The 606-nt window shown below is 37.1% G+C and overlaps 1 non-coding gene across 1 annotated transcript; it reads right to left on the reverse strand.

The window, feature by feature from the left end:
* Positions 1-235: 235 nt before the first annotated feature.
* Trnav-cac (transfer RNA valine (anticodon CAC)) lies at positions 236-307 on the reverse strand. The gene has a single exon. It is a non-coding gene; the product is annotated as a tRNA-Val (tRNA).
* Between the last annotated feature and the right edge of the window lie 299 nt (positions 308-606).

A 606-nucleotide genomic window follows, 5' to 3' on the forward strand; every position in this document is an offset into this window, starting at 1 on the left:
CAGCAATTTAGTGAGGTCCTAAGCAATTTAGTGAGAGATCCTGTCTCTAAATAAAAAATAAAAGGGGGGGTTAGAGTTGTACCTCAGTGGTAGAGTGCTTGGCAAACATGTGTGAGGCGCTGGGTTCAATCCTCAGAACATAAAAATAGATAAAATAAAAGTATTGTGTCCATCTACAACTAAATTTACTTATTTATTTATTTATTTGTTTGTTTGTTTATTTTTTTTATTTTGGTGGTGGTGCTGGGAATCAAACCCAGGGCCTTGTGCATGTGAGGCAAGCACTCTACCAACTGAGCTACATCCCTAGCCCTAAAAAAAAATATTTTAAAAAATAATAAAATAGGGTTGGAATTGTGGTTCAGTGTACAGCACTTACCTAGTACGTGGGAGGCACTGGGTTCAACCCTCAGCACCACATAAAAATAAATAAACAAAGTAAGGCATTGTGTCCTTCTATAACTAAAAAACAATTTAAAAAATCATAAAATAAAAAGGGCTGGGCATGTGGCTCAGAGGTTAGGTGCCCCTGGGTACCAAAAAAAAAAAAAAAAAAAGAAGAGAAAGGTGCTATCCCAGGGAACCCCACAAGAGGCAGAATTTATG

The sequence above is a fragment of the Callospermophilus lateralis genome, chromosome 5, assembly GCF_048772815.1.
Source record: "Callospermophilus lateralis isolate mCalLat2 chromosome 5, mCalLat2.hap1, whole genome shotgun sequence".
Classification (NCBI taxonomy): Eukaryota; Metazoa; Chordata; class Mammalia; order Rodentia; family Sciuridae; genus Callospermophilus; species Callospermophilus lateralis.